The sequence below is a fragment of the Scylla paramamosain genome, chromosome 25, assembly GCF_035594125.1.
Source record: "Scylla paramamosain isolate STU-SP2022 chromosome 25, ASM3559412v1, whole genome shotgun sequence".
Classification (NCBI taxonomy): domain Eukaryota; kingdom Metazoa; phylum Arthropoda; class Malacostraca; order Decapoda; family Portunidae; genus Scylla; species Scylla paramamosain.
The window spans coordinates 21292801-21300892 of record NC_087175.1 but is presented as its reverse complement, the minus strand read 5'-3'; the positions used below and the strand labels follow the sequence as shown (position 1 = coordinate 21300892).

At 41.7% G+C, this 8092-nt stretch overlaps 1 long non-coding RNA gene across 1 annotated transcript in view; it reads right to left on the bottom strand.

Annotated features, from left to right (window-relative positions):
* The window catches only part of LOC135113349 (uncharacterized), a 29417-nt gene extending 24566 nt beyond the window's left edge, over window positions 1-4851 (bottom strand). Inside the window, exon 1 of the long non-coding RNA XR_010274809.1 lies at window positions 4737-4851. This is a non-coding gene — a long non-coding RNA (uncharacterized LOC135113349). The remainder of the gene's footprint in view (window positions 1-4736) is intronic.
* Window positions 4852-8092: the final 3241 nt, after the last annotated feature.

The window sequence follows — 8092 nt, the reverse complement described above, 5'->3', positions numbered from 1 at the left end:
TTGATCACCATTGTCTTCAATCTAACGACAACTTACTATTTTTTTTCTTTGTTTAATTTTACTTTCATTTATTTGTTTATTTCACTATTTATTTATATTTTTTTCCCTCGCGAAACTAAACAAAGGCTGGAAGAAAGCAACATTCTTCCTTTCCAGTAAGATTCCAAGGTACACTCTCTTCCCTTTTACGGAAATCTCCATTCTTGGAGACGTCCAACAACCCTTCAGGAAGTAAACAGTTCACGCAGGAAAGCCACAGAACACCTGACATCTGATCTTTCTAAAATTTTTTATTAAGGCAGAGCAAACTTGGTATTGTTCAATGCCTCAAAAACTCAATTCCTCCATCTATCAACTTGGCACAACCTTTCAGACAATTATCCCCTCTTCTTCAATGACACTCAACTGTCTTCCTCTTCTACACTAAACATCCTCGGTCTGTCCTTTACTTATTATATAAATTGGAAACTTCACATCTTATTTCTAGCTAAAACAGCTTCTATGAAGTTAGACGTTCTGAGACGTCTCATCCAGTTTTCCTCATCCCTCTGCTGCTAACTCTGTACAAGGGCCTTATCCGTCCATGTATGGAGTATGCTTCACATGTCTGGGGGGTTCCACTCATACAGTTCTTCTAGACAGGGTGGAATCAAAAGCTTTTCGTCTCAACTCCTCTCCTCTAACTGTCTTCAGCCTCTCTCTCATCGCAGCAATGCTGCATCTCTACCTATCTTCTACCGCTATTTTCATGCTAACTGCTCTTCTGATCTTGCTAACTGCATATCTCCCCTCTTCCCACGGCCTCGCTGCACAAGGCTTTCTTCTTTCTCTCACCCCTATTCTGTCCACCTTTCTAATGCAAGAGTTAACCAGTATTCTCAGTTATTCATCCCTTTCTCTGGTAAACTCTGGAACTCCCTGCCTGCTTCTGTACTTCCACCTTCCCATGACTTGAATTCCTTCAAAAGGGAGGTTTCAAGACACTTATCCTTCAAATTTTGACTACCGCTTTGGACCCTTTTATGGGACTGGCATGTCAGTGGGCTTTTTTTTTATTGGATTTTTGTTGCCCTTGGCCAGTGTCCCTCCTACATAAAGAAAAGAAAAAATTGCTTTCTTGAAAGACAAAACTAAATAAATAGGTAAACAAATAAGAGGATAAGTAAAAGCACATTATTTTCTTATACCAGATACTAAGAAGGGTGATATTCTAATTAAATTTACTGTACTAGGATACACCACCAGTCCTCTCTCTCTCTCTCTCCTCTCTCTCTCTCTCTCTCTCTCTCTCTCTCTCTCTCTCTCTCTCTCTCTCTCTCTGTCTCTCACGTAAAAAGGCGGAGAAGGAAAAGAACAGGATTAATTTCCAAAGATAACATGCAGAATTAATACTTCTCTTCCTGGATGGGGGTGTATAAAAATAAATAAATAGAACAAATAAATAAATAAAGCTAATTCGAGAACAAACTCAGATATTTAATACGAGTCACTAGACATACTGTATTAACTTAGCAGGATTTTTTTGTGAGACTTATTTAACTAATAACATATAGCTCACTCATAAATAAATAAATAACAAAAATAAATAAATAAATCAAACTCATACGACAGAAAAAGACTAGGAAGTTTAACAAGATTCACCAGACGCAATATATATATTTTTTTCTTTGGATTAACCTAACCTAACCTATCCTAACCTAACCTAACCTAGTCAATAACATTTAGCTGACACACCACACACACACACACACACACACACACACACACACACACACACACACACACACACACACACACACACACACACACACACATTATACTTTCTAGAACTGCAACTAAAAATTAAGAGAATACTTCTGGTCAACAAACACGTTAGAATTCGTGCGCTTGACAAAAACAGGTTTTAAAAAGCGGGGTGGTCAGATGCTGCTTCAATAATAAGGTAATGGGTGAGCGAATGAATGGAAGAGACTCAGCAGGAGCGAGGCAAGTGCGCAGATATTAGATAATGAATAAATTTATGGACCAAATTCTGAAACACTTCCGCGCCCTCACCTCCACTACACTCGAGGCTCTAGTTGAAGTGACACGGATTTTTAAGGTTGTTATGGTTCTCGTGACAGATCAACAAAGATTTCTACGTTACTATCAGGATGAACACTCTTGAGAACCTGACTAATCATCTCTGTGGTTGGAAAGTTGTGACGAGGAAGCAAATCGTTTCAGAATACTGGCCGCTGTGTGGTGATAAATCATTACCAGACAGCGGCCATCTCACTGATGACGGATGGCAAGTCTGAAATGTTGAGGAGCTGCTTTGTGTGGGTCAACTGGCCTTTTGCTGTCTGCTGGTCTTGTTGCGTCCTCAACATAAAGGACTAAGAACAGATAAACAACATTTTTTTTTGTGTGTGTGTGTGTGTATTTGTTCGCCTTTTTTTTTTGTGATACTTACAGGATAAACAAATTTCTTTTTCTCTCTCTCTCTCTCTCTCTCTCTCTCTCTCTCTCTCTCTCTCTCTCTCTCTCTCTCTCTCTCTCTCTTTCTCTCTTTCATGTATTTTCTAATTTTCCTTCTAACTGAGAGAGTTTTAGTATTTGTTACCCACAGGAATATAAACGAAAATTTTTTTTAATAAGGCGAAATGAATCAAGTTAATTTCACTGGCAAAAAAAAAAAAAAAACATTTTTTTCTTTTTCGTCAATACTACATTCTGAGATATCAAATGCGATCAAGGCACAAGACTAAAAATAACTTATTTTCTTTTATTTGATGGAACTAAGCAAATAAAAGAAGATAATTTCGGTGAGACAGAAATAAATAAATAAATAAATAACACATGAATAAATAGATAAACGAGTAAATAAATAAACAAAAAGGAAAGAATAACCTTAATGAGTGTCCAGTAATACAAGCTGATACAGTTCACATTTATAACCTTTGAAATTTAAAATAACTAGCATTTCTCTTTTCTTCAATGAGACTAAACGAATAAGCAACAGTATTTCCTGGAGACGGGGAAAAAAATATACATACGCAGCCTAAGAGAGAGAGAGAGAGAGAGAGAGAGAGAGAGAGAGAGAGAGAGAGAGAGAGAGAGAGAGAGAGAGAGAGAGAGAGAGAGAGAGAGAGAGAGAATCTTCAGCCAAAAATATCTGAATGTGTGTGTGTGTGTGTGTAAAAGAAAATTCCCTTACATCGCATTAGTTCGTGACTCGAAGAATGAAGAGGAGGAGGAGGAGGAGGAGGAGGAGGAGGAGGAGGAGGAGGAGGAGAAGAAGAAGAAGAAGAAGAAGAAGAAGAAGAAGAAGAAGAAGAAGAAGAAGAAGAAGAAGAAGAAGAAGAAGAAGAAGAAGAAGAAGAAGAAGAAGAAGAAGAAGAAGAAGAAGAAGAAGAAGAAGAAGAAGAAGAAGAAGAAGAAGAAGAAGAAGAAGAAGAAGAAGAAGAAGAAGAAGAAGAAGAAGAAGAAGAAGAAGAAGAAGAAGACTAACAGCACTAACAACAACAACAACGATAGAGAGAGAGAGAGAGAGAGAGAGAGAGAGAGAGAGAGAGAGAGAGAGAGAGAGAGAGAGAGAGAGACGGAAAGACACGCGGAAGGAAGAATTTAACAATGTCTTGCCCAACTCTTCACTCCCACCAGACAACTCAGTGATGAGGTGTCGTCGCGTTGTTAGGAATGCTGATTTCACTCGACTCATTTTGCTCCTTGGTAAAAGTCTGACTGCAATTATAAGAGGCGGGAGTGTGACAGAGATAAGAGATAGACAGTTAGACTCGGAGAAAGAGAAAGGTTGCCTAGGCACTGTAAAAAGGAGAGAAAAAAAAAATTGGAGGGTTATGAGATTGTGACGTGGGTTTAATGAAAGGAATGGAAGGTGATGATGGGTGAGGGAAAGTTAAGGAAGTAATGGTCAATGATAATAATGACGTTGATGATAATGATGACTAGATGTAGGGATTAGAAACTGTGCTGTGGTAGAATGAATTAGACTAATAATTGATTATGAGTGAGGAAAGGTAAGGGGGAATAATGATGATGATGATGATGATGGTGATGATGATGATAATGATGATGATAACTAAATGTGCTGGGATGGAATGAATGATAGATTGACTGATAATCAAATAAATAAATAAATAAACAAATAAATAAAAAGGCGTGGAATAAAATAAACAAACAGACGTTAATGAATGAGGAAAGCTTTGGGGAAATGTTGATGATGATGTTGTTGTGAGAGAGGAGGATGGCCACTAATGAAACTTTTCCTTCCTGCCTCCTGTGGGGAAATACAGTGTAACGGTGTACAGTGCGTCATCCTGCAAGGTTATCAACGTGTTGTACTGCGCACTGAAACATGGCATGGTGAAACTGTGCTTGAGTGTAAACGATATGGGATTCCTGTAACGCTGCACTTGTGTGGTGGTGCAAGTGTAAGTGTGTGTGTGTGTGTGTGTGTGTGTGTGTGTGTGTGTGTGTGTGTGTGTGTGTGTTTGTGTGTGGGGGGGGTGGATAGGGGAGAGAGCGTTCTGTCATGTCACCGAGTCAGCCCTTTGCCACGGTCTGAGATAATATGTGTGCATGTGTGTGTGTGTGTGTGTGTGTGTGTGTGTGTGTGTGTGTGTGAATAGGCGATTACCAGGCAAGTGTGACGAATCCGCTGGCAGGGAGATCTAGCATTATCAACCTCATGTCTCCATCCCTCTCTCATTTCTTTCTCACCACCTACTAACAGCTTTCTCCTGGTGGAGGTGCTGGCGGCGGCAGTAGAGGCGGTGATGGTGGTGGTGGTGGTGCAGCGACCCAGTGCGCAGGTTAGGAGGGGCCGGCCCGCAACGCCCGCTCCCCGAACTAAGGTCAGGGGAGACGGCCGCTGTGTGCCATTATAGACTGCAGTATCACTCCCTCCTCCTGCCCAATGCACGACCCGCCCGCCCGCCGTCCCACCTTGTACCCTCGCCTTTACATCAGGTGATACCATAACCTTGTAGATACGCGTGATAGTCGCAGCAGTCCCCTCTGTCGGTTATCTGAATCCGGCAGAGGGAAAGAAGCAGAAAGAACAAGAGAAAGAGAGATAAAAAGGAATAATTTCGTATCTAGAGGCCGTACTCATGTCGGACACGAGCTCCGCCGTGCGTGTGTGGCCTCCGTCCCGCCCCGCGCCCGCCCGAGCCACGCCATCAGCTCAGAGCTCCCGGGGAAATTCACTCGCAGCAAGTGGGTGCGCGAGCGAGCGGGCGACTTTCCCCTCACCCCCCCCCTCCTGCTGAAACAACGTTACGTGCCGCGCTCCCCACAACATACGCGTGCATCTGTACATGCACACACACGCGCGTGCACCTCTGTAAACACACGTACATAAACTTATATCTTTCATTACCACCACTACTACTTACCTTTAAATAGTATTCCGATTATGTTATGCCATTGATAATGCTGCTGCCACGTAACTACTACTATACTACCTACTACTACTACTACTACTACTATCTTTTAACGGTATTTAGATCCCTGTTTTGCACTTGCTAATGTTGCTACCATACAACTCCTCCTCCTCCTCCTCCTCCTCCTCCTACTACTACTACTACTACTACTACTACTAATAATAATAATAATACTAATAATAATACTGGAAAGCTGCGTCATACATATTTCTGTCCGTCCCCGCCCCTTCCCCTCCACCTCTGCGCCTTTCATTCAGGTGAAAATAAATTGATGGAGGAGGGGAGGGGAAGGGTAGGTAACAGACTAACTCCTCTTTCACCTCCTCCTCCTACTTACAGCTAATCACCGCTTTCACTTCCTTTCTCTCCGTTCACCTTCATCCCTCCTCATCCTCACTCATACCCTCACTCAATGACTTACCAGGTGGCTCCGTAGTGCAAGACTGTTCTCGTGGCCTCAGTGTAGCGAGTTCGAACCGAATAAGTCACGGCAGGTGTTTGGCGGGTGAAATAACGGTCTCCTCTCCCTCCCGCCCCCTTCTCTCTCTCTCTCTCTCTCTCCTCTCTCTCTCTCTCTCTCCTCTCTCTCTCTCTCTCTCTCTCTCTCTCTCTCTCTGCGTCATTGACATTGTTGCATCGCCGTAACTCAATTGATTTCCAGCGTCCGTTGTGTGTTCCTTGTTCTTTTCTTCCTTCCATGTCCTCCTTCCTGCTCAGTCTGATTTCAAGGAATTTGGATTTATTTCCCCCCAAACAACCAGCCAGACAGCCAAGGATCTTTTATTTTGTTGCTGTTGTTTGGCTTAGTTATGTTATGTATTTATATGTTAGTTGTCTCTACGTTCTCTTACAGTTCGTTTCTCGTATTTTCCTTCTTTCATCTGATTTAATCTTTTCCATTCTGTTTGTTATTTTCCTTCTTTCAGTTCATTTATTTTCCTCATTACTTATGTCTAATGCTTAGCAGTTACTCCTTTCCGTCTACGTATCTATCTGTATTGTTCTTTTTTTTTCACTCCATCTTCTTCCTTTCTTTCTTTCACTCATTTTTCTTGTTTTTATTTAGCTTATTTCTCTCTTTCTTCCCACATCTTCATGTTCTGTTTTTATTGCTCCTTCAGCTCCTGTATTCTCTTTCGTCTTACTTTTCTTCTTCCCCCCCCCCCTCTCTCTCTCTCTCTCTCTCTCTCTCTCTCTCTCTCTCTCTCTCTCTCGTCTTAGTTTCCTTCCTGTCTTCTCTTTCTTCCTCCCTTCCTTCAAACGTATCGTGTCTTTCTTCTCTCCTTTCTCCTTCTCCACCTCCTCCTACTCCTTCATATCACTTTCTCTCCCTCCCTTACTTCACAAAACACTTCCCTTGCTGTCTTTATGCCATGCCATTATCTTCCTTCCTAAATCTCTCTCTTTTTCTCTCTCTTCTGTCTCTCCTCATTTCGTTCATTCCCCCAACGCTTTCTCACCTCACAAAATCCTTCCTCTTAAATCTTTATCTCATGTCTTTACACTTTTAACGTCGTTCATCCTTTCCTTTTCGCTTACAGTTTTCTCATCTTCACTCTTCTTTTCTCTTTATTCATCCTTTGCAAACCATTGAAATCTCTCATGAATATAATCTTTTATAAATCTCTTCTTAAGTTTATGCCTCACTTTTCCTTACCTCCCACATTCTGTGCATCTTTCTTCGCACTCTTCTCTCCTCCTCTTCTCTTTCCCTTCCATACTTGTCTTGCCTTCTTCCTTTTCTTACATAACCACAAAATCATTTCTCTTAAATTTTCTTACCTCCCTCTCCTTCTTCTCTCACGTCTTCCGTCTTTCCTCTGCATCTTAACTTGCTTTAAAATCATTCACTTTGAGTTTTTTTTTTTCTTTTCTTTTCTTACCACGTCTTAACTTCCTTCCTTCTCCTCCTCCTCCTATTTCACATTCCTCTTTCTTAAATGTTACAATCTTCTCGTCTTAAATCTTTATCACGTCACTTCCTACCTCACTTCTTCTATCCAGCCATTCTATTTTTACTGCTCCATCTTCACCCTCCCCACCTCCGTCCTCTCTTTCTTGTCAGTGAATGAGTGTAGGGAAAGGACATGGTTGGGTGCCTGCCAGATTCCTTTCCTCTAGGAAGGTCACAAGATGAATGGTCGTGGTTGGATTGCGGGAACTTCCGGGGAGAGTATGTTTGCGTGTAGGCCAGATGTGTTGTGTTGATGTGTTGATGCAATGAGTGTGTTATTGTGACTCTGTTTGTGTGTGTGTGTGTGTGTGTGTGTGTGTGTGTGTGTGTGTGTGTGTGTGTGTGTGTGAGAGAGAGAGAGAGAGAGAGAGAGAGAGAGAGAGAGAGAGAGAGAGAGAGAGAGAGAGAGAGAGAGAGAGAGAGAGTTTTTTTTTTTTCTTTTTTAGTTTAAATTTTATGTTTTTACTTTCCATCCCCGCTCTCTCTCTCTCTCTCTCTCTCTCTCTCTCTCTCGCTCTCTCTCTCTCTCTCTCTCTCTCTCTCTCTCATATACAGATAACAAACAGCTATCAATCCACACTGCACTTCTCATCTCCCTCCTTTGTAAGCACACACAGCAAGCTGGCTAGTCTTCACACACACACACACACACACACACACACACACACACACACACACACACACACCT